Genomic DNA, 25,229 nt, shown 5'->3' with positions numbered 1-25,229 from the left:
CACCTATTGTATTGTTAATCCCGTTACTGCCCCTGTTGTCTCTGAGAGGCAGATTAAGGGGGCGGTTTGTGTCCCAATATCTTGTTTTATGTTAATGTGTGTTTTGCTGGATATATCCAGCTCTGTGTGTCTAAAATAAATCAGTCTTCGTTTGGTTTTACCCTACACTGAGTCTCGGCTAGTGACTGGGGAACCAGGGAAAGTGTGTTGTCCCAGGCTAAGGGAGCATAAGACAGCGGAGGTAGTCGGTCGGACTAGCCAGCTCCGTGACATTGGTGGCAGCGGTGGGATTGCTTCTTAGTCCGAGGGACACTTACTTTCTACCGGGATTAACCGACAGGACGGAAGACTTCGGTCGCCTTGACGAGGACATGGATGTGGTATCAGAATTCCAGGGGCTGCTGCGGGTCATCCTCTCCTGCTACACCACTGCCCTGCCTACAGAATAATACCAGAACCTGAGGCAAGTGGTTCGACGGTCAGTATGGCAGAGGGCTGTTATATGCCGGGGTCAGTGTCTTCCAAGCTCCGAACAAAAGATTAGAGACCAGCGGGAACTACGGATGTCATTCCTGGGACAGCAACCCCAGGAGCAATGGGTATCCCAATTGGACAAGCTGGTCCAACAGGAGGTAGAGCTGGAAGATCACTATAGGGCTCTGCAGTGGTATACAGAGCAAGCATATTGGGGAACTGCGAAAGAATGTTCTCCAGAGGGCTATGACTTCGGTGGCCTGGGATTATTATGGGATAGTCTTCAGGAGGATCCGGACTTCGGCAGCACAGCGGAGTGGCGGATTGAGGACATCCGGGATTTCAGGGAGTGGGACCTCCCAGATGCACTAGAACTTAAAGGTGATTTAGACTTTTTAATTACACAGGAGTGGGAACTGGAGAAGGCGTATAAAAAACTGTTCGAACGCGTTCAACAGAATGCCCCGGTGTCCAGGGATTGTGTGGATTTTGTGGATGTGATTGAGTGGTCAGCGGAGGATGTTGACCAAGGCGGGGTGGATGGGACTGCGGTCTCCACCCCTGAGTCACAGGGATGCTGGGCAGCTAATCCAGATCCAATACTGGAGCTGTGCGACTGTGCTCCACAACCAGATCCAGAGATTGTGGATCTAACCGATTTTACATCTGAGGATGTTAACCCAAGAGGGGTGGATAACACTGCGGTCTCCACACCGGGGGCCTCAGAATGCTGGGCAGTCTGCCCAGATCTCTTAGTCCCAGCTGAAGAGCTGGCAACAGGGCAGAGCGCTGCTGGCTTCTGCCCCACACCTGCAATGACTACAGGGATCCAGGGAGATGTGGCAGCCGGCCCTTCTCCCCAGCGGCAGCTCACATGTCCGGGAGCGGAGGAACTTGTTTTTCCTCCCCAGCGGCAGTGGGAGGAACCGAGAGATGTGACAGCCGGTCCATCTTCCCAGCGGCAGCTCACATGTCCAGGAGCAGAGGAACCGGCCCTCCCTCCCCAGCGGCAGGCCGACCCACAAGATTCCCTAACCCCAGCTGAAGTGCTGGCAACCAGGCAGAGCATCGCTGCCCTCTGCCCAGCACCTACCAAAGCTGCAGGAGTTCAGGGAGATGCAGCGGCCGACCCGCCCCCCCAGCAGCAGAACCTAATTCCAGGACCGGATCAACCGGAACTCCCTCCTCAATGGCAACAGGAGCACCAGGGAGTGGATGCAGGCGGCATCACTCCCCAGCGGTACCCGGGAGATGGCGCAGCCGGCCCATCTCCCCAGCAGCAGCAGGAGCACCAATTTTGGGAGGGCATTAATGGGCCAAATAAACTGACTGACTACGGCGTCAACCCGTTTGGGGTCTCATCCTATGTCAGTCCAATTCGAAGGGGGGAGAATTGTGACGGAAGCCTCCATCACTGGGACCACTGGAGAAGCCTGACTGCCAGCCTCCTCCCTATTGACTATGGGCCCTGGGTTTGTAAAGGCTTCTGTGGCTACCCCCAGCAGTATCCTCTCATCACTGGCTGAGAGGATTATCTCCAGCAGACAGCCAGGATCTGCCACCAGGGAGTGACCACCATTCTTTGATGTTTAATGTTGTATAAATCAGTCTCCCCCCACCTATTGTATTGTTAATCCCGTTACTGCCCCTGTTGTCTCTGAGAGGCAGATTAAGGGGGCGGTTTGTGTCCCAATATCTTGTTTTATGTTAATGTGTGTTTTGCTGGATATATCCAGCTCTGTGTGTCTAAAATAAATCAGTCTTCGTTTGGTTTTACCCTACACTGAGTCTCGGCTAGTGACTGGGGAACCAGGGAAAGTGTGTTGTCCCAGGCTAAGGGAGCATAAGACAGCGGAGGTAGTCGGTCGGACTAGCCAGCTCCGTGACAGGTGGGTTAAATCACTTGAATGGTACAAGCTTATAATTAGCTGCTCTACAACACCTGATGTTTGAATAAAGAAGCCTTCAGGGCCAGGACAATGACTGGAGACGCTAGGTCGGTATTCGGAACTCCGCCAGGAGCGGCTCTGTACCTCGTTCACCTGGAGCTGACCATGGTGGACGTTAATGACCAGAGCCCAGACAATGGAGTCCTCGCCTTTCCTGGCTGCGGTGTTACCTTCTGCCGGCCCGGGAACACGCGTGTATAAGCTACATGCTATGGATAAAGACGAAGGCATGAGCGGAGAAGTGGAGTATTTCTTATTGGAAGGTAATAATTCCAGAAACAGCATACGAAATGCACAATGTATATGATCCCGACGCGTTCCTCTCTCAGATGTGTGCCATTTCTGGTGGGTATCCCAGAACCTTTTCTGCAAGCCCCTTGTAGGGGTTTTAACTTGGCATTGGGGCGAGAGTGTTCTTGCTTGAAGGTTTGCTCTTGATGTACAGTTTTATGACATCTGTTGGCTTTCCAGGTGGAGAAGACAGATTTGTCGTTGACCACAGCACAGGTTGGATACGGACAACTAACCAGAGTCTACAGGAAGGTCAGGAGTATCTGCTCAACGTGCAGGCCGCTGATAAGCTTGGGAGGAGAGGTTCCCCGGCTGTCGTGTCTGTGATCGCCGGTGTCAGACCCTCACAATTTAAACAAGCTTCATACACCGTACACGTTCCGGGAAGCACGTAAGTCGCCATTCAACGGTCTCTTTGGTTTTGGAGCCGCTGCCCGCGATGGATTGACCTGTCCTCCGTGTTCTAGGTTGGTGACCGTATCCGCGATATCGCATCAAAGTAATCCCCTGAGCTACAGCATTGTCGCAGATCCCCAAAGCTTGTTCTCCGTGGACCGGATCACTGGCGAGGCGGCGCTCATCAGGTGTAGATTTTGAGAGTGACCCGCACCAGTTTCTACTGGGAGTTACCGCTACCAAAAAGCCGACGGACCTGAAGAGCACCGTGCAGGTAGCCCAACAGACGGCGGACGGGGTCTAGGAGTATTTCTCTGTATATGCCGCAATGTACGCTGTTGTGTTGCCCCGTATCTCATACATTCGTAGCCAGGTAGTCATTATGTTTCAATGAAGTACGAGATCAGGAAACAGAGCTCCTATAATGTTCTTCCATAATGTTCCTATATATTTTAATTAAAGTGCTGCACAGAGAGGCTCGCTAATGCCTGCACAGATGGTGGGAGACTCTTTCTAGCCCAAAAGGAGATAAAATAGTGGAATTTATGCATCAGAAAGATGTCCGCTCGTTTGCCGGGACGTGCAGCGCTTACGCACGCGTTTGGGGAGAACGCACCCCGGCAGGAGACGTTTAGTGGCTTGAGATGTCTCCGCGCGCATGGTATACATTTGGATGCGTTGCTATGTTATGCAGATTGAATATTTTTCTCATTGAATATCTTGCAGGTGGCGGTTGGAATCACAGATGTTAATGACTGCAAGTCAGAATTTCAGCAGCGAATCCTTAGCAAGGATAACGTACCTGAAACAGTGCCTGCGGCAGCCGCTCTCTTACAAGGTTAATGTGATAGTCCTTGCTGGCGTGGGGGGTCTTATAGCTCTCTACCCGTACGCCCCACGAGATAGAATGCACTTTTCAGGTGATAACTCTCACTTCTTGGTATATTAGGAGATAGCGGCTGAGAAGAGGATCTATTTGTTAATTACTGAAGAGGTAGAATTTCATTATTCGTTAAGTAACCGAGACTGACTCTTCTCCGTTCTGGGACTGGAAAACTTTCATTTTTTAAGACTTTGTCATATTTCTATAGTATAATATATAGTATAATATATAGTATAGTATATGGTATAATATATAGTATAATTATATAGTATTATATATGGTATAATATATAGTATAGTATATGGTATAATATATAGTATATGGTATAATATATAGTATATGGTATCATATATGGTATAATATATAGTATAGTATATGGTATAATATATAGTATTATATATGGTATAATATTCAGTATAATATAGCTTCCTGCATCAGTCTGAAAGATGTCACCCATGCGGTGAGATACTCGGTGCTCTATTTCTATAATGCTCCTACTTCCAGAAGTGGAATTAGCAGAGTATGTATATGTGTGTGTGTGTTTATGTATGTATGTGTGTTTGTGTTTGTGTGTATGTGTATGTGTGTATATATATTTATGTGTATGTGTGTATGTATGTGTATATATATTTATGTATGTGTGTGTATGTATATGTATGTGTGTGTATTTATTTATGTGTGTGTGTGTGTGTGTGTATGTGTGTATATATATTTATGTATGAATGTGTGTGTGTATATATATGGATGTATGTGTGTGTGTATGTGTGTATATGTATGGATGTATGTGTGTATATGTATATGGATGTATGTGTGCGTGTGTGTATGTGTGTGTGTATAAGTGTATAAATGTATTGGGTAAAATGTCATTTTCCCTTTAAGGCTTCAAAATAATTTTCACCCAGTGATATCTGGGAATAAAGAAAGTGAACGTCGAGCGATCAGCAGCAGACTCAATTACAGCCGTAATCCCCCAAACCGTACGGCTGTCCTACTATAGGGCTGTATTGCCAGCTGTATTGATGTGTAATGATATGGTGTATCAGAGCGCCGCGCATGCTTATTGTTCTTGTGTTTGCTTCTAACCAGTGACAGCCACCGACTGCGACTCCGGTTTGAATGGCGAGGTTTCCTATTATTCTTTGAGCCCCGATTTTGGCATCTCCGAGGAGGGCGTTATCAGCCCCTTCCAGGAGTTGGATTACGAGAGGCCCAACCATCTTTACGAGTTTGTGGTTCTGGCGATAGACCACGGAGAAGACCCAAACACCGGGACAGCCACCGTCCGCATCCGTGTCTCCATGTCTCCAACATGAACGATGAAGCTCCGGAGTTCTCTCAAACCACGTAGGTGCAGCTCACGAGACTCTTCTTAGTTAGGGTAGGGCCGACATGTAGGTGGCAAACCTTTCCCCTTCACAGCGTGGAAGTAATGGATCCAAAACAGATTCAAACTTGAGAGGTTTGGGCAATCTTTCCCAAAGATTAATTGTTAAACTTTGGGCAATTTTCTAAGCTTCGCTTCCAAAGGGGAGGGCAATACAATGCTAGGTGATCATTTTAGAAGAGGGATAGTGTTGTCAGGTAATTAACAGCCACTCTATACTGCCCCCCGCAGGCCGGGGTGATGGTGCACCCACTCCGCGAGGCGTATGAAATGCCGTTTCTGTTGTCCTGTATGTTGCACTCGCTCTACCCGGGGTGCCGTGTATAGCCCTGATTGTCAGAATGATTGCAGGGCCATTAGTCAGTTTAATGAGCGTGAGATGGTCGTTTAAAGAGAGGCGTCTCGAGGGGCCAAAGTTTGTTTTGTTTTGTCCATTAACGCATCTCGGTGTATTGCCGGAATCCTTTCTTCTCTCCCTTCTTCTCCCCCATCACAAACTTGCACCTTCTGTAACTGATACATTGTTGCCCTACTTTTATTCTTTAAAGCCTCCTTTGTCTTGCGAGACCTTCCCGCGAAGTCACTTAGCTTTAAAACTGTCAAAGCTAAAATCTATTTGCTCGTTAGACCGGAGGCAAAGACAGGGGCCAGTCTCCTTCAATTTGCAGCCGTGTGATCCGGACAGAGCAGACGTCTCGGCGTAATGGCCGTTGGTTACTCTTTTTTCTTATTCAGGGTTTTCTCATTTCATATTTCTTCCGCTTGCACAAATTCATGCAATTTAGTTTTTTCTTTTTTAACCTATTATTAACGATGACATGTTTGTAACTGCCGTGATTCTTTGGAGCGCGATACATTTTAAAGCCGGGCGTAGAACGTCTATTACGTCTCTGCCGGGGAGAAGGTCACGGTTCGGTCTTTTTTCTAGACTTGGGCACCAGGGGGCTCTTCGTGTTCATCTTCGTGCTCGTCTTCGGGGGAAAAAAAACCTTCGTATTCCGCGAATATTCGCCCGTTCCTGTCTTCTCTTCGGGCAAATATTCGCGGACATTCTTCGTGCTCGTTTAATCTTCGTTTCCTTCCCGGTTGCCTAGCAGGGGTTAATACGGGGTTAACAACACATCGGAGCAGCAGCAGCTGCCGTGAAGGAACGTGTGTGCAACTCTATTGGTCGTTTCGGCAGGGGGCTGGTCTGGCATCAACAAGTGAATTGCAGAACGCACTTCATCCGTTGATGGCAGGCCAGCCCCCTGCCGAAACGACCAATAGAGTTGCACACACGTACTGAGGTGTACTGTACACAAAATGACCTAGAGACAAATGCTCCAAGGAACTTGGCCTCCGTTTATCATACACAATCACACATCCATAGATGTTTAATAAAAGAATAGGGATTATTTTACATTTTTAAATTGATTTTGGACCACTTGTAATACATGCCTAACATTTGCTACCTATTCACAATGGCATACTTTGCAACAACCCAACTTTTACTGGACAGGACTGGAAAAAAGCAGGACTGTCCACCAAAATCTTGGGTGTGTTGGCAGGTATGCGGATGGAAAAATGTTGGACAAGAACTAAAATATAGCTTTGGGTTAATGTACGGTTATGTTTAAGATTAGTAGCAGTGCACTGGTTTGGTTAAAGATGTATTATGTCTAAATAATAATTTCATTTTAATTTTAATGGGTTTTAAAGAAAAAATTAGGGGTTTATTTAAATGTATTTTAAAGTTAGATTTATTATTTAGTACTTTATTATATTTATTTAATGTTTATACTAGTGCTACCTACCGAGCTATAACTACCAACGTGTATTTGCATACCTAGATAGCTAAATTAGATGGGACAAGACTGGAAAAAAGCAGGACTGTCCCTTAAAAAGTTGGGTCTGTTGGCAGGTATGTGGATGGAAAAATGTTATAGTATGAAGTGTGAGTTATAGCGTTAATGCTAGTGAGTGTAGAAGTGAAGGCCAGGACAAATAACAAGAGGAAAGGTCCTTGTGATTTGTGCATTGTACGTGTATGTGTTATGTGTGTTATGTGTTATGTCACTGTGTTATTTGTGTTATTGTGTGTTATGTTTGGTTGGTTGGTTGTGTATCAGAAGGAAAATAATGAAATGGAAAAGGCGAATGAGTGGGCAATTGACGACCCACTTACCTGTTTCACCCCAGAGCAAAGCATCCAAACACTGTCAGTCCTTGGCGTTTGGGAGCGGACTTCCAGAGCTCAGACACTAGGCCCTAGCGTAAATTGGCTACATTGGCGGAGGTAGCAGGCATTGCCACACCGCAGCAAGTGCAACCTGGGGGATTAACTACCCTCTCCATTAGGGACATTTGAGGCATGATTTCAGCCAGGAAGCGAACTGGCAAAAGATACTGGCACTACCACATGCAGCAGCGTTGGAAACGGAAAAAGATGAATGAGTGGGCAATTGACGACCCGCTCACCTGTTTCACCCCAGGGCAAAGCATCCGAAGACTGTCAGTCCTTGGCGTTTGGGAGCGGACTTCCAGAACTCAGACACTAGGCCCTAGCGTAAATTGGCTACACCGGCGGAGGTAGCAGGCATTGCCACACCCGCAGCAAGTGCAACCAGGGGGAGAAACTACCTTAAACATTACAGAGAAAAAAAATTAACTTGACCCTTGCACTGCCCATACCCAGGAGGTTCCCCATTTCCCAAACCCGAAATAAGAGACAGACACCAGCAGGATTGGATTTAGAAAAGGCCGAGACATTTATTTAACAAATGTCTCGACATAACTTTATTTAACATCTTATAAATTATTGTAAAAACACTTTAATAATAACTTCTGTATAAATACTATACAGTCTTCTGTACACCTATGTACAAACAGCTGAGGGTTCCCAACCTAAACACAAAACAATGGCTTCACACTACCCCTTCCGCCGGATACCACAATCGCCCAAGCGACCGCGGGTCAGATAGGGGAGCTCCACCTTAACGCTTTGGTTAATCCTGTACAGGGAGGGCATTAACTCTAACCTCTAACCAAAACCATCAACTTGCCACTCCCATTATCATTCAAACTTCTCCAGGGAACTCCTCCGCCACAGCAAAGAAAACAGATCCTGCAAAAAGAAAGGGGGAAAGAAAAAACACACAAAGCCAACACAGAAACACAAAGCCAAAAGACAAAAAAGGTGGAGGGGGGGCGGGAAACTGCTCCTGTGGTGTTCAGTAATTGCCCCTTGCACGTGTGCTTAGAGGGGCTTTATAGCCCTGTCCCCTTCCCCCTACAGTCACGTTCCTTGTGACTTCCCCCTCGTTCCCTGTGCATTCTTACCTCGTGCTAACCCTTGCTGAGTTAACCCTTTCCTGCCCTAATACCATGTGCACCGTCCTGTAGTGCTGGGAGGGTCATGTTCCCCTTACGCCTATGACTCCAGGGTTTCTTTCCAAGCAAAGAGCTGGGTAACCCAACTTGGGCAGATTGAATGTAAGAAAGGCAATCTGCTCCATCAGATGAGGTGGCATGCGTGAGCGCTGTGGACTCAGTATGTTTCCAGTCATAGAAAACATGCGCTCACTTTGAACAGTGGTTGGCGGACATGATAGTAGCTGCTGTGCAACCCATGAGAGTGCAGGCCACACACTCTTCTTTTCATCCCAGTAGCTAAGAGGATCAACATTAGGCGCAGAAGGAACTTCACAGAGGTAAAGTTTGACCATTTCAGCAGCACTACTCTCCTTTCTGCTGCTAGCTCTGTCAGATGGTCCAACTATACTCCCAAGTGCCTCTTCCCAAAACGCAGCTGCTCCACTCAGCTGTGTTGTGCTGCTTGTGGCACTGCTGCTGATGCTGCTGCTAGGAGTAGCAGACCACATCATCTCTTCCTCCTCCTGCACCTTTCCCTCCTCGGACAGCATTCCCATTTTAAGCTGCCAGTCACGCACCTTTTTGACCAATTGCTCCCGGTAGCTACTGAGAACATTAAATTTCAAAGCTAGCTTTCCCTTAATTCTTGGATCGCAAAGACACGCTAGCTGTACTTTTAGCAGATCCTTCAGCTTCCTGACTATGGCTGCTATGTCAGGATGTAGAGTGCCACCTTGAACAGCCTCACGGTTTCCAAGGAACACATCCATCTTGCTGCCTAGATGGGAGAACACTGGGTTTACCTGGGCCAGACTGGCAGTGTTTGAGCTTAAATTTTCTGTGGCATCCCTGAATGGTTTAAGGACTGCCACTAGCTGGGCGATCACTGTCCAATCCTCCCTATTCAATGGAGAGGTAATCCCAATATTGTGCTCTGAGGCAAGATTATGGATTGCCCTCTGCTGCTCCAAAATCCTCTCCAGCATGTCTAACGTGGAGTTCCACCGTGTACTGACATACTGACGTAGGCAGTGTATGGGAAGACCTGACCTCTCTTGCTCTTCCCTCAAAAGTTGGCTAGCCTTAACGCTATGGTGAAAGTGCCCAGCGATCTTTCTGCAGCGGGACAGAACTACTGCTGCCACATTAGTTCCTTCTGACATTGGTGCCTTCACTACAAGATGGATGATGTGGGCTGCATAGTGCACACCAACAATATGACCATCTCGCAGCGCTTTCACCATATTGGCACCTCCGTCAGTTACCACAAAACCAACTTCAACATTGGTGCCCGCCTCTGCTCCCACCCAAAGGCTAAACATTTTCCTCATTGCATGCAGAATATTTTGGGAAATGTGCTTTTCATCCATCACTTCTGCATGGAGAAGGAAAGATCGGTAGCCTGCTGCAGCAGCTTCCTTAGACACACCGGGCTGCCACCAGTGTGCTGTCAAAGAAAGAAAGGCATGCTGGCCGCTAGGTGCACTCCACAAATCTGTAGTGAAATGAACAGACTGACCAGCAGCCTTGGAAAGCTCCTCTTTCACTGCTGCAACACAGGACCGATACAATGAGGGGACAATGTTCCTGCTGAAAGTGGAACGTGACGGAACTGTATATTGTGGAGCCACAGCCGCCATCAATTGTTTGAAAGGCTCCCCTTCGATCATAGAGAAGGATGCCCCTCCAACAGCAATGAACTGACCAATCAGTCGCGTTACTTTATTGGCCTGCTGTTTGGGCATTGACCTTTTGGATTGGAATGCCAGGGTGGGCTGGACATGCAGTGCTCCAACCTGCCTTGGTCTCTGGCTGCCAGCACTAGCTGCTGCTGCTGCTGCTATTGGCTCAGAAGAAGAAGCTGTTGGGGTTTTTCCACGGCCACCAGCTATGCTGCCTGCATTAAGTTTTACTTCTGCATCTTTCCCCAATAGCACAGCGTTGTGTTGAGTGCTGAGGTGATGCTTCATGCTAGCACTGGTAAAATGGCCAGACACTTTCCCTCTGCTTATTAGCTTCCCACAATGTTTGCACTTTCCATAGCGCCCTTCTTCAACATTTTCAAAGTGCTCCCAAATTGGGGCGCGCATAGCCTTGGAGTGTGCCTTGGGTGCTGCTCCTACTGCTCGGGGTGGATGAACAGAGGCAGAACTAGTGGTGGTGGGACTGGTGGTAACAGTACTGGCCATAGTGGGACTGCTAATTGCTTTCGCTCTAGATTTGCTTGGTTTTGCTGCTGCTGCTGCTGGTGGCGGTGATGGTGATGATCGTAGCGGAGAAGGTGGAGGCTCAGGGGAAAATTGTGCACTAGTCATTTGGACACTGCTCCCTGAGGAATCTGATTCCTGACCACTCATCTCCTCTACTTCCAATGGCTCATAGTCTAGCTCTTCATTAGCCAGATCGAATGGAATTCCTGCTAGGCTGGAGCTAAGACTGATATCGTCGTGAGACTCGTGACTAGTAGTAGTGCGAGCAGGAAGAATAGACTCTGCACTTGGCCTCTCAGTCTCAGGCTCCTCTGCTACCTCGCTAGGTGGAGTTCCACTATGTGTAGCCCTCTCTCTAACTGCCTTTACAAAAATGTTGTAAGGACTTTGTGGCTTGCTAGAGGTACTAGGAGGACATGGCGTGGCGGTACCAGTGGGAACAGTAGGCGCAGCACTAGTGGTGGTAGAGGTGGGGGTGGGGGTGGTGGTGGTTTTCCCTACAAAGGAATGAGATCGCTTTGGTTTGGGACCCCTCTGAGTCTTGCTGCTAATTTGGCTCTGCTTGGTACCTTGCATGCTGCTTGTGGATGGGGAAGATGCTGCTTGGGGCAAAAGGCACTTCTTTTTAGTCACTGGGCTGGTACTACTTGTGCTACCCTTTAACTTTGAACGTGCTTCTGGTGCTTTATGCTTTCCGTAAAAAACCATAGAGCTCGTGGGCCTAGCCGCACTACTACTGCCTGCTTTTGGTTCCTTTCCTTTACTTGATGATCCTTCAAGCAATGCTTCCCCAAATGATAAGCGAGAGCTTGGCCTACTTGGCCGACTAGACTAACGCAAAGGCTGCATCTTAGAACTGGTGGTGGTGCTGGTGGTGGTAGATGGAGCTTGTCCCTCCTTAGTCCCAAAAGGAGGATCCATTTCAAATTTTGTGTTGTGTGTGTTGTGTGTGTGTAGTGTAGTGTAGTGTAGTGTTTAAAAAACTATAAAAAAAAAAAAAAATAAAAATAAATAAATAAAAAAAAAAAAAAAAAGGAAAAATGAATTAAAGACAAAAAAATTAGAGGAAGTTCTCTTCAGTGCTACTGCTTAAAAAGTAAAACTATGCACTACTGCACTGTGCTGTTGTGTGCAATCTGCCAAAGTGCTAAAGTTATTTAAATTATTAACTCAAGATTAACTATTTAATAACTAGCAGTATTTTATTTTTAATTTGAATTTACACGGGCCTAAGAGCTTAGCCTTACTATAAGTCTACCTCTAGGCAGATGCTCTCAAACCCACTAAGCTAAAGTGAGGTTAAATCAGATTCAGTTTATGATTTATTAATTAATATTAAGTTATATTAATAGATTAGAAATAATGTACTTATATATTATGTATTATAGATAGAAGAATATAGATTATGAATTAGAATTTAGAATTAGAATTGATATTGTTATATATTATTTATAATATATTATAAATTAAGATTAAAGAAGATTAGAATTATTTTAGTACTACAGCTAGTAGCTTGAAGCTTTGCTTAGTACAGCTCGTCACACAGTCAATTTTTCTTGAAAAGAATTAGAAATAAAATAAAATGTCACAGCAAAACAGTTAGCTTCACTGCTTGCTGAACAAAAACACACAGCACTTATGCGGCTGCACTCACTAGCCCAACAAGTTCACTTCACTGATGGACTGAGGTGAGCAAAGCACTAAGGGTACTTTTAATAAAATTGAAATAAAATGTAAAATAAATGAGAAAATCTTTGCAAAACAGTTAACGTCACTGCTTGCTGATCAAAAAAAAACACAGCACTTATGCGGCTGCACTCACTAGCCCAACAAGTTCACTTCACTGATGGACTGAGGTGAGCAAAACAAATGAAATAAAATGAAAGATTAATTAAGAAAAATCGACTTGGTCTCTTACCGTTGCTAAAACAAAGCACAAACTATAGAGCTGCAGCACCAGTACTAATAAGATTAGCTGAACTATACGCTAGTAGTAATTAATTAATATTATTACTTTTATTTATAGTTAACTAATTTAATTAACTATTAAGATAAGAATTATAGAATTATTGATATTACTGATTTTAGATTAGACACTAGTAGATGTCTTGAATGTCTACAGTACACTCTACACTAGTATACTATTACTAACAATAACTGACAAATATATATATAATTTTATAATGAATTCAATTATTAATTATATTAATTAATATTACTGATTTTAAATTAGACACTAGTAGATGAATGTCTACAGTACACTCTACACTAGTATACTATAGTATATATATATATGACTGACAAATATATATATAATATTATAATGAACTATTAAATTATAGATTCTATTAAATTATTATTTATAAATTCTATTTAATTTATTTCAGCAGGACAGGCAGTAGGCACTAGTGCCAGCCCAGGGCAAGGGCACCCCAGTGCCACTGAGGCACTGGGTGCACTGTCAACTCAACAGCACTTACACTACACTTAATGACAAATTAAATAAAAAAAAAATTAAACTAATCAAATTATTATTATTAATTATATTAAGTAGCACTGAAGTGAGGATGAAGTACACTGTGAGAAATGGCAGGCTGAGGCTTACCAGTCTCACACAGAACAGAACAATCTCTCTGTAACGCTCGGATGCAGCACAGCAGTGTTGCCAAAGCAGTCACAGCGAAAAATGAATGGATCTCTCAGGCAAGCTCTGGTCTTATAAAGGCGCCTTCAGAATTCAAAAAACAGCAGGACAGGCATTGGACGAGACCCTTAGCGTGACGTCACAAGAGTGAGCTGATTGGACAGACGAGATCAGCTCACTCCTGTTTGAAATTTTGGCGGCTGCGCGGCAAAAACGAAGACGATCTTCGTGGTTCTTCGATTCTTCGTGGTTGTGAGTCTTCGTCTTCTCCTACGTTTTGCCGGCACTGTATTCTCTTCGGCGTGTCTTCGGAACGAACAAAAAAACGGCCTCTTCGTGCTCGTTTTCATATTCGCCCGAAGACGAATGCGCAAGTCTACTTTTTTCTTTATGGCGTAAAATATTGTAGCTTCACTCCCATAACCTAATACATTGTAATACATTGCTGTTCATCAGGTCTCTCCCAACGAAGGCTCGAGAGTTTGTCCCAATACGATCCATAAATGAAAGGCGACTGCATAGACTTCATTCTATAACTTCTTTGCCAGGGCCGGTGAGGCTGGGATGAGTTTTCGGCTCAGAAGGCCTATAGGTTTGGTGTTGGCCGAGCCTCGGGGTAGGGGGTAGCACTGAATGGGTCTCTTGGCAGCGTTTCTCTGCGGACGAACTTGATTATGTACTCCGTTTTCCAGATACAGAACGTTTGTATCGGAGGAAGCTGCTCCCAACACCCTGGTTGCCACCGTACATGCCTTTGATCCAGATGGAGATCATGTGACTTACAACATTTCGGAAGGAAATAAAGAAGGGAGCTTTATTATTGATTCCGAGAAAGGTACGTAGAGCTATATTTTGTATACATCCATAACTAACACCCCCCCAATGCCACCGATGCTTTTTACAGATACCTGATGATTTCTCGCATATTCTGCTACATAAAGAAAAAAATTAGTCATCGAGATAAAATCGACTTCCTCCCCAGAATTCCGTCACAGTAACTATAACTTGAAGTTCCTAAATAGTTGAGTAGGTGGTATCACTTACCCTGGGTTAAGGATTTGTAACAATGGGACTGATTTATCCTCAAACCATTTAACAGGAATAATCCGTCTTGGTTCTAACCTGCTTCCAAAGCATCATGGAGCCGAGTATGTTCTGTATGTGACCGCCACAGATGACAATGCTTCGAGGGGTCCTCACAGCCTCACCAGCACGACTACAGTCGTCGTGAGAGTCGATGACGTCAACCAGAACAAGCCCGTCTTCCATCAGGTACCTCATACATTAAATCAAACTCCAGAAAACTGCTTAGAAGAATCATCCCTTACTGAACGCCAACGAACTAAAGCCGCGTTAGAACTGTCCTTGGCTCCAAGATGTAGCCGGATCCTAAAACAAATGTGTGGATTTAACGTTATTTCCAGTGTGCCCAGTACCGTCACCACGCCGTAGTCCTGTAGAAGCAGCCCCCAGGAACGTTTGTGCTGCAGGTGGAGGTGAAAGACGCAGACGTTGGCGTCAACAGTCAAGTGAAGTACGGGATCGTTCATCGCGAGGGCTCTCTTCCTGCATTCAGCATCCATCCAGACACAGGTGCCACCGCCTCCTATACCTTAAAGCCCTTTAAACATTGTATGGAGAGACGGGCTGCGGCACGGTGACCGAGGACACACTTTCCTCCCCAGTGTATTTGTGTTCTAGGTTTTTAATATGCTTTTTGCTGGATTGCTGGATTGGTGGATACGCTTCTACCCTTCTACCCCAGGGTCAACAGCCAGAGGTGACATCATGGAGCTTCATTTGATTCTGTTAAAACCAGTGGGTCAGATAGGCTCGGCGATGCAGGTTTTAACCATGGTTGTATTTCAGGTTAATCAGCCAAGCTTTTTTTCTCAAAAGCTTATGAGAAAATGTTCTTCACGTGTTATAGCAGGAATCACCAGTCACATCGCCTCCGTGCTTTCTTTAACACGTTTCCCACGCAGGAGTCCTGACAACCCTTCAGAGCTTTGATCGGGAGAAGCAGAAAGAGTTCCCCGTCGCCATCAAAGCCACAGACCAGGCGGCCGAGCCTCTCATAGGGCTGTGCCAGATCAACATACAGATCCAAGACCAAAATGACAACGACCCCAGCTTTGAGTACAACCACTACGAATGTAATTGAGTCTCCGTGGGTAGAGTATGAGATCTCTACAAGCACCAAGTCCCCATCATGTTCTTCTGTCCTCTTCTAATTATAGCTTTAAGTGGAATTCAGCGTTAAGAGTCTTCCTAGATCTGCTGGTCCACAAGAGCTTGGCCGGCTCGCCCATGGGGTATTTGGGACCCCAGTGGACAACATAGAATTCAAATGTTTTCATTCTTGTCCTAGATTTCCTGAGAGAAGATGCTGCCGTGGGAAGCAGCTTCCTCCGCGTTGCGGCCCGTGATGACGATTATAGCGTGAATGGAACGATCACGTACTCCGTGTCTGGAGAGGAACCAGTGGCCTTCAGCATTAACACCTCTACGGGGTGGCTTTATGTTCGCCAGCCAATATCTCGGGTAACGTAGCAAGCGTTTACATGCCGTGTTTAGAGATACAACTTACATTTCAACAAGTGATTGTACTCTTAAATAAAAATATTGCGGGGTCACCTTCTGACCCCAGACCCCTTTATACAATATGACTTATAGTAGGATTGTAAGCCACTATATATATATATATATATAAATATATATATAATGCCGTAATAAGATATGGCGCACTTGTATCTCTCTTTTGTTCCTAATATTAAGTAACCGGTTTAATGTACATGCGGACAAACTACAATGTATCTCTTATGACAGTGAGTAGCTTTGTGTTTGGATATTTCAACTTTATGCTTTGCAAACACAGCTGGTGGCTTTTTAAGTGGGGACGTAACGGGGCTTTTTGGATAGTTTTAAGGCATTGTCAAGCTGTCATGTTTGCTTTTTCTAAAATCAAAAGTCTCTACGACCAGACGACGACATCTGGACACTGATCGGAAAGCCCCCCGTGTGAGTCCCCGAGGTTACCGCTAAATGAGACTCTTCATTGCAGAAGGCCAGCTGTTTGCTGGGAATCGTCCACTGTCTTTTTTTTTTTTTCTTGTTTTTTTTACGTGCCTCTGGTTAGCTCTGCAATTGGAAATTGGTTGGGCGATAGAATGAAAAACCCTCTAGAAAAAGTACCATACAACTAAATAACACTTTGAGTACCAGAGTATGTGAGTGGTGCATGAAACTCGTCAACCATCTGTCACTCACAGCTTTTAAATCAATTGGGAGAGCAATTTTGGGTTTGTTTTTTTTGGTCGGGGAGGTTGCTGAATGGAGAAGGTTTAAGTGAATGTAATTAATTTTTTTGTCTTAACCTTTTTTTCCCCATCAGAAATCATTAATAACACTAGAGGTCACGGCCACGGACGGAGGAAATAGAAGCACGCAGGTGGAAGTAGCCGTTCGAATCACAGATGCTCAGAATCAGCCTCCGGTCTGGGAAAAAGAAAGATATGACCTGGTGATTCCAGAAAATACCATGAGAGATACGCCTGTTGTGGTATGACGTGACCTCTGACCTGGAAACCAGTGGAATTTTTCCACCCGTCGGTGGGAACTGTACAATGCTTCCAGCCATTGGTTGGGCACCTTACAATGCTTCCAGCCAGGGCGTGGCTTGGATGGCTAAGAAGTAGGACGCAAGTTGGTGGAGCTCCTCCGGATTTTGTTCTATATTTGCAGTATATACTACATTTTTGGCACCTGGTTGAGTTTTTTTTGGCTTGTACCTGGCTGCTGTGATGTCCCTGAATAGGAATCGATCGTCTGCCCAAAACTTACCTGGCTTTTTTGAGCCTAAGCCAAAGAGAAAGGCGGCTTCCCGCGCTTTGCAGTTGGCGCGTGGGGGGAGGAGGTAGATGATCCCATGTTGCTTCCAGACCCTGCTCTCCAACCGGCCTCGCCGACTCCTTCCACGGACGATTCTGAAAATCAAGCAGTTACCATTACATCTATGAAACTGCTGCTGGAGGAGATGAGACACAAGTTTCGTCATGACATTGAGGAAACCTTCTCTGCTGTCCAGAGGGACCTGCAGAACTTGGGAGACAGAACGAGCCACCTGGAAAACAAAATGGAGGACTTCTCCGCCGCCCATAATACGGTAGTGGATGTGTGTGATTCTCTCCAGGCTGAAGTTGACTCCCTACGCCTGAAGCTGAGTGATTTGGAGGACAGGTCACGCCGTAACAATGTTCGCATTCGTGGGATTTCTGAGGATGTATTGCCTGGCGACCTACGGGCCTATGTTTCCTCCTTTATGCGTGAGGTGCTGGATCTTCCTGACACGGCTGACATACATATTGACCGTATACATCGCCTGCCGCGCCCTAAATCACTGAAGGGTTCCCCTCCTCGTGATGTTATTCTGAGGGTACACTACTACGAACTCAAGGAACAGTTCATGTCCAAGGTGAGACTCAACACGGACATACCTGAGCGATACCGCCATTTGCAACTCTTTAATGACCTCTCACAATATACACTGCAACACAGAAAATCCCTGTCTGCGATCACAGCTACACTACGCTTCCACAAAATATCGTACAAGTGGGGTTTCCCTACTCGCCTCCTGATTTCTAGGGACGGTATGACCCACTTGATTCGGTCTCCCAGGGACGGTATGGCCTTATTGGCGGATTGGGGCTTAGATGTGCAACCACAGAACCCTCCCTCGGTTCCACCGCCTTCCTGCTCTACAGCCTCCTCACCCAAACGATTGGCACGAGAATGGTCCACGGTGTCTGCTACGCGCTCCGCTCCCTAAGGTTTTTGGGCTCTCATCTCGTATTCCACTATTGTGTTTGCCGGGTTGCTGGATTCCCCCTTTTGGTTTCTTTTTTTTTTTTTTTTTTTTTATTATTATTATTTATTTTTATTTTTTATTTTATTATTGTTTGCTACACGCTGGGACGATGTTTGCCGGGATTGCTACGGCTGAGCCTCCTCGACCGATTGGATCTGCCGGTAGATGTCGCCCTCGCACCCCGGGCCTTCTTTTTGCTGCCTCTACAACTTCCCGCCGTTCTGCGGTAGTCTGCGAGTTTGCCGGGCTGAGAGTGGCCTCCTCACCTCATTCGTCAAGGACGCTGACAGATGAAGACCGTACATCTGGGGGTTTGCTTTTTCGGCTCCCCCGCTTCGCGTGTCTCTGTGACTTCCCGATGTGGGATGTGTTCGTGTCCTGCGGCTGCCAGGCAGCGTCTCCAGATGGTGTCTCTGCTCCACGGGACTCATTTACGTTGCTGCCGGCTTATACGTGAGATGCTGTATTCATTGCTAGCGTTTTTAATTCCTTTGTTGCCTACATGTTTTCTTTCTTTTTTACACTACACACTACACATTGTCCTGTTGAGCGAGCCACCTGCATATTCTTCGAGATCCCGAGCAGTTTTTCAGTTTTTTGTTTATTCTTTCTGTTTTTGCCTGTGCCGGCCTTTTTTACACCACATTATTGGCTAGGTTTCGGCCTGATTATATATGGTTACTACTATTTTCGGCCTTCCTATGATGTACTTTGGCCCCATTTATTTTGTTGCCCTTCCTTCCCTCCCCCCCTTTGCCCTTTTTTTTTTTTTTTTTTTTTTTTTTCTTCTTTTCTCTCATACACATGCACCATGGTTTGTTTATATATCATTTCCTTACATAGTTTTTGTGGTATTTGTGCCGGAGGTCTCCTCTTGCACGCTCTCACATTAGCTCACACGTTCCACCTCCTCTCCTCTCTTGGGAGCCCTGTTTTCGGTACACAGGGTTCTCTATCTGCCTCCCCCCTTCGCGGCCTCCTGCTTCCTAGGTCGTGATTTTCGGAACATGTTTCCGTTTGATCTGTTTTTGTTTACATATTATTATTTTTGTTCTGTTTTGGATCAGCTATCGGACGCATATTATACCTACCTTATGTCATATCTTTTTGCGCATTGTGACCCTTCTGACCAATGGAATGTATTCGCATGCATATTTTTCTCAGGCTTCCTGATTTCTTTGGGTACCTTATGTTGTTTCTCGGTAATACCGTTATGTACAGAGACTGGGCGCGATCTTTTTCTCCTTTTGCTATTCGGCGGTCTTCCCTGGGGGTCTTCGTCATTTTGTTTTCTTTTTGTGTCTTGGCCCTTTCTATTATGTTTTCTAGGTTTTTATTTTGTCACCCTGTGTGCAGTCTCTAGTGCTCCCTCCATATTCTCCTGATGGCGTCTCTTACTGTAATGTCCATTAATGTTAATGGGCTCAACATGCCTCACAAACGGCGGATGTTATACTCGGAGGCCAAAAAAGCTCATGCACACATTTTATGTCTCCAAGAAACGCACTTTAAGCAATCAAAGCCCCCACCATATTTTTCCAAAGATTTCCCGTGGCATTTTCATTCTATGGCCAAGACTTGTACAGCGGGTGTTTCTATTTTTTTGTCTAGGCACCTATCGTTTCAACTACTTAGGAAGACGGCTGACCCCCAGGGGAGATTTATGATTCTTAATTGCATTATCAACTCACACGAATACACTCTGGTCTCCTTTTACACACCTAACACGTCGCAACTGCACTTTGTGACTAAGCTTTTGTCTAAGATTGATCGCCTGAAAAAAGGCCGTCTGGTTCTGGGTGGTGACCTTAACGCTCTTCTGGACCCTACATTAGACACTTCCACTACTTTTAGGGGCAGTTATGGTAAACAAGTGAAGTCGTTGGCTACTTCTCTTACTAAATCCTTTCACACCTTTCAGCTTTACGATACATGGCGCTTACGTCACCCACTGACAGGGACTATTCTTTTTTTTCGGCAGTGCATAAGTCTTACACTAGAATTGATCATATTTTGGTTGACAAACATACACTCCAACTGGTTTGGGACTGCTCTATTGGTGTTATAAATTGGTCGGATCATGCGCCGGTGTTTCTTTCGCTTCGGGTTGATCATTCTTTTGTTGGCAAGGGGTCTTGGCGCCTGAATAATTCCCTTATTTCTGATGTGGAGATACAATCTCAGGTTCATTCTCATCTAGGCCTGTATTTTGCTGAAAACCAATCCCCGCACACCTCCATAGAGACATTATGGAATGCCCATAAAGCGGTCATCCGTGGTCGGTTTATTAGTATTGCTTCCCAGTTGAAGAAGCAAAGGGCCATGGCTGGTGATAAGGACTCCTTACTTTTACAGCTTTATGATTTAGAATCCCTAAATAAACAACACCCCTCTGATCAATTGATTGCTGACATTGCTGCTATAAAGCTTAAACTGTCCACGATTCAGGCTGAACACACGTCTCGCATGCTGTTGCGCTTGCGTCAGCGCTTTTACTCTAAAGGTAATAAAGCCGACTCTATGTTGGCTAATAAGCTCAGGCATTCGATGGCCCTGGCGCGTCCTCAATTTGTCTTGTCACCACAGGGACTCCCCCTTAAAAACCCTTCTCACATAGCGGATAGATTTGCCTCTTTCTACTCTTCCTTGCATAACTTACGGTGCTTCTACGCCTCAACCCACTCTCTCCTCTATTAATACGTATCTTGACTCTGTGTCTCTGCCTACTCTTACGAAGGAGATGTTATCGCAACTAGAGGCCCCCCTGACCTTGGATGAGCTCCATTCCACAGTCCGCATGCTGAAGAAAAATTCGGCTCCAGGGCCTGATGGTTTAACATGCTTTTACTATAAAACCTTTTTTCCGGTTTTGGGTCCCCACCTTCTTTCTTTGTTCCAGTCTTTTTATGACCAAGGGCCATATTCCCTCTGAAAACGTATACGCCCATATTGTCACGATCCCTAAACCCGGTAAATCTACGGATAGATGTGAAAATTTCCGCCCCATTTCACTGTTGAATAATGATGTGAAACTTTACGCAAAACTTATCGCGAATAGACCTACCCTGTTACTCCCTTCCCTACTGCACTCCGACCAAGTCGGTTTCGTGCGCCATAGGCAAGCGAACGATAACACTCATAAATTTATCAATGTATTGTGGCAGGCTTCCGTTGCTAAGATCCCGGGAGTCCTGCTATCCTTTGACGCGGAAAAGGCTTTCGACCGCCTTCATTGGCAACTTTTATCTTCGGTTCTTTCTAAATTTGCATTTTCACCTCCCTTGGTCCGTTCGATAATGGCTCTCTACTCTTCTCCCTCGGCTTCGGTCTCCTATTCGGGCTTTCTTTCTTCCCCTTTTATGATTTCTAATGGGACGCGCCAGGGCTGTCCGCTCTCCCCACTATTGTATACGCTGGCCTTGGAACCCCTGGCTCAACACATTCGTTCCGATCCTAGGGTTAAGGGTTTTCCTTCTAAACTCGGGGCGGATGTTACTCTGGGGTTGTTTGCTGATGATATTTTAGCTTCTATTACGTCTCCGTCCGCTTCGTTGCCGTCGCTACTCCACCATTTCCAGCAATATGCTGCAATTTCTTACCATAAGATCAATGTGCACAAAACTCAAGCAATGTCACTTAACTTACCTGATCAGCTGTCCAGTTCGCTCCGAGCCTCTTATGCTTTTGATTGGAGGAGGGATTACCTTTCCTATCTCGGTATTAAGTTGCCTCGTAACATCTCTAAATTGCATGATTTCAATGTTCGTTCCCTTTGGAAGCAAGTTCTCACTGATATTAATCGTTGGCGTTTCTTTGATCTCTCCTGGCTGGGCCGCATCTCCTCTGTCAAAATGGTGATTTTGCCGAAGTTGTTGTACACCTTTAGGGCAGTCCCGACCAGTATTCCCCGTTCATTTTTGTTACACATGCAGAGGACACTCACTGATTTTATTAATGTTAGGGGTAGGTCACGCATCTCCAGGAGTGCCTTTTATTCTCCCAGGTTTAAGGGTGGCTTAGGGGCCCCAGACATTTTCACTTATTACCGTGCCACTATCCTTTCTCAAACGCTTTTATTTCATTATCGCGGCAATCTTCCTCAATGGGTTAGTCGGGAGAATCTCCAGATTCTACCGTACTCTGTCCCCCAATTGTTATGGCTCCCCCCTCGTCTCAGACCCAAGTTGTCTCCTCTCCCTCCCACCACACTATGTGCGTTTCAAATATGGGGTGAAGTGGCTAAACGTAGGCCTTCTTTGCTTCATATTACTAGAGCCACTCCGCTTAGTTCCTTGGAACTTCTTGTTCCCAATCTCCGCCTGCAGGGCTGGGGGAGCGGATTTACTCTGCGCGTGGGGGGATCTTTTTGATAAGGGGACTCTGCGCTCGTTCTCCGACATTAGGGTTACTTATTCACTGCCTGCCTCTGACTTTTACAAATATTTACAACTTCGCCATTTGTTACAGTCACACTCCTCCTTATTTACAATTAACACTTTCTCTGATGACCCTATAGTACATGCATGTTGTAAACCTGCCTCTTTTAAGGGGATGATCTCCTTCTGTTATACTTCTCTCTTGCAGTACCATTGGGACAACAAGCTCCCTCACATGTTGGCGTGGGAAAGAGATTTACACTCCCCCTTTGAACTTGAGACGTGGCTTTCCTCAGAGGAAGCAATGAGAGGTGTCTCGCATTGCCTTAATCATATTGAATTACAATAAAAATTGGTCTGTAGATGGTATCTCACCCCACAACGTTTGGCTCATATGTTTCCTTCTTGCTCCCCCATGTGTTGGAAGGGCTGTATGGAGGTTGGTTCTTTGGTACATGTGTGGTGGTTGTGCCCTCCGATATTTGCTGTATGGAAGAAGTTATTCCGTTTATTAGAGTCTGAACTACATATTCCTCTCCCCTGTACTCCGCAATTGGCTCTCCTCCACATGTTCCCAGATGATTTCCCCTCGGCCACCCGGAAACTGGTTATCCATTTTTTTTTAACTATGAAGTTATTGATTGCTCGTAATTGGAAATCGCCCTTGGTCCCTCGCCTCCCTGACATTCTCCTCCATCTCGACCGCACACATGTTTTTGAAAAGCTTTCTTTTCAGAATGATCAGCTGCTCCCTCTGTATGATAAAATTTGGGCTCCCTGGTCCCAAATCCGGCTCTCGCCCTTGTGGCACGTCTGATGAGTTGGGAGGTCTGGATTGGTCGCGCCCGGTCTCTCTCTTATTCTTATTTTATTTTATAATTTTTCTCCTTGTGATATATTGTTTGTTAGGGTCCCTACTTCATGCGCACTGCCAGCGCCCTGGCTGTTCCTGATATGACTTCATGTCCGCCCTGATCCAAACGTTTTTTTTTGTTTATATTTCTGTTATGTATTATTTTCAATGGCGCCTTCCACCTCTTGAGATCTCTGCCACTGTGCAGTTTTTTTCTACGGTGCTAGGCTCTCAGGGCTATTTTCTATTCAGTGGTCTGATGTTTCTTTCCTCTCTAATGGATGACGCTATGTTTCATCCAGTTTGCTCAACTGTGTATTTTCACTGTTGCCTTTTGTCTGGTTGTGATGTTACTCATGCCCACTTTGCTGTGACACTGTCTATTTTTGTGCTGTTATGCGCTGTTTTTACAAGTGTTTATATTGTCAAAAAATCAAAAATACAATAAAAATTTTAAGTTTAAAAAAAACAATGCTTCCAGCCATTGGTAGGAGTCATAGAAGGATTCCGCCCATTGGTGTATGATCTCATCTGAATATGGATTTCTCCCTCATGCCTGGCTACCAGGGATCATACCCATCTAGACATCTGCTTCCCGTTAGGCCTGATATGAAACTAGTGAGAGGGAACGGGGTATGGAGACATCACCACTAAGGAGCCTTAATCACCCTTCTAATGCCTGTCATTTCCGAGGGGACTTCCTGCTGTTGAGGGCTTCTTTTTACTGTAATTTATTGTTAATTACACAATGTTCTGCCATTCCTACAGACAGGTAAAGCTTCCTCACTGCTGGGAGACCCTCGTGTGACGTACAATTTAGAGGAAGGATTGGTCCCGGAGACTAACATGTCCGTTCGTTTCTACCCGACGGTAAATCGAGAAGAAGGCTCTGCCTCCGTTCTTGTAGCTGAACCTTTAGATTAGGAAACAACCAGGACTTTTATCCTGAAGATCCGAGCTCAGACCGTTGCTGCTGTGCCATTGGCTGCCTTCACTACGGTGTACATTAACGTTACAGGTAGAATCTCCGGATATCAATTCTGTGCCGGGCCATACCAATCCATAAAACAGGGCCATACCAATCCATGAAACAGGGCCATACCAATCCATAAAACAGGGCCATACCAATCCGTAAAGCAGGGCCATACCAATCTGTAGGACAGGGGAATATCAATCTGTAAGACAGGGCCACACCAATCTGTAAAACAGGGCCACACCAGTCTGTAAGACAAGGCCATACCAGTCTGTAAAACAGGGCCATACCAGTCTGTAGGACAGGGGCATACCAATCTGTAGGACAGGGGCATACCAATCTGTAGGACAGGGGCATACCAATCTGTAAAACAGGGCCATACCAATCTGTAAAACAGGGCCATACCAATCTGTAAAACAGGGCCATACCAATCAGCAGGACAAGGCCATACTAGTTCATAGGACAGGACCATAACATTTCATAGCATAGGGCCATACCTATCAAGAGGACAGGGGTGCATACCAGTTTATAGCACAGGGCCATAACGATTCATGGGACAGGGCAATACTGATTCA

The 25,229-nt window shown here is 45.6% G+C and overlaps 1 pseudogene; it reads left to right on the top strand.

The window, feature by feature from the left end:
- The window catches only part of LOC149298465 (neural-cadherin-like), a 37,039-nt pseudogene that overhangs the window by 2,386 nt on the left and 9,424 nt on the right, over positions 1-25,229 (top strand).

Source organism: Sceloporus occidentalis, unplaced genomic scaffold (assembly GCF_023333645.1).
Source record: "Sceloporus occidentalis isolate IW3139 unplaced genomic scaffold, rSceOcc1.0.p SCAF_32, whole genome shotgun sequence".
In the NCBI taxonomy this organism is placed as follows: domain Eukaryota; kingdom Metazoa; phylum Chordata; class Lepidosauria; order Squamata; family Phrynosomatidae; genus Sceloporus; species Sceloporus occidentalis.
Note: the sequence above shows the minus strand (reverse complement) of the source record. Positions and strands in the feature narration are given on the sequence as shown.